This window comes from Rana temporaria, chromosome 4 (genome assembly GCF_905171775.1).
Source record: "Rana temporaria chromosome 4, aRanTem1.1, whole genome shotgun sequence".
In the NCBI taxonomy this organism is placed as follows: Eukaryota; Metazoa; Chordata; class Amphibia; order Anura; family Ranidae; genus Rana; species Rana temporaria.
Window position 1 is genome coordinate 452,126,401 of NC_053492.1, and position 1,121 is coordinate 452,127,521.

Below are 1,121 nucleotides of genomic sequence, written 5' to 3' on the forward strand. Positions count from 1 at the left end.
TTTTTCTCCCTGTTATCACACATCCACTTCAGGGGAGCATGGTCTGTGACCAGCTTAAATGACCTCCCCAGTAGGTAATACCTCAGGGAGTCTAAGGCCCACTTAATGGCGAGACACTCCTTTTCTACGATGGCATAATTTTTCTCGTGCTTGTTCAGCTTCCTGCTCAGGTATACCACTGGGTGCTCCTCACCATCCCTGATCTGTGACAGTACGGCCCCTAGTCCCACCTCAGAGGCGTCCGTCTGTATAACAAACTCCTGGCTAAAATCCGGGGTTACTAGTACGGGTACCATACAAAGAGCCTGTTTTAACTTCTGAAATGCCCCCTCGGCTTCGGGGTTCCATTTGACCATGACCGACCCCTTACCCTTCGTTAGATCGGTCAAGGGGGCGGCAATGGTGGCAAAATTGGGTATAAAACGCCTGTAATACCCCGTAATGCCCAGGAAGGCCCTCACTTGTTTTTTATTGACTGGTTGGGGCCATTTTTGAATTGCCTCAATCTTATTGGTCTGCGGCTTGACCATCCCCTGGCCAATAATGTACCCAAGGTATTTGGCCTCCTCCAGGCCTATGGCCACATCACCCTGAAAGCGCCCGATCTCGTCTGATCTCGGAGGCTAAGCAGGGTCGGGCCTGGTTAGTACCTGGATGGGAGACCGCCTGGGAATACCAGGTGCTGTAGTGTTGGAGTCCCCCTGTCCGACCCACTTTCTCAGGGTAGCAGGGAGCGCACGCAGGTACCGGTCCATTACCACACGCTCCACAATCTGGGGGCTGGTCAGAGTCTCTGGCTGCAACCACTTCCTGGTGAGGTGGACCAGGTCAAACATTTGTGACCGAGGTGGCTTGTTGCTGGAATAGGACCACTGATGCACGCGCTGGGCCCGGACTGCCATGGTGACACCCAAGCGTGCGAGTATTTCTGTCTTTAGAGTCTCATAGTCCTGGGCCTTATCTGGTTCTAGGTCAAAATAGGCCTTTTGGGGTTCTCCTGTTAGGAATGGGGCCAATAGTCCCGCCCACTGCTCTTTTGGCCATCCTTCGCGGTCAGCGACTCTCTCGAAAGTCGCCATGTACGCCTCAACATCATCCGCCGGTGTCATCTTTTGCAGGTG

At 53.6% G+C, this 1,121-nt stretch overlaps 1 non-coding gene across 1 annotated transcript; it reads left to right on the forward strand.

The window, feature by feature from the left end:
* The first annotated feature begins 572 nt into the window (after nucleotides 1-572).
* On the forward strand, nucleotides 573-691 carry LOC120938457. Its single transcript, XR_005749072.1, has one exon. It is a non-coding gene; the product is annotated as a 5S ribosomal RNA (ribosomal RNA).
* The last annotated feature ends 430 nt before the right edge of the window (nucleotides 692-1,121 follow it).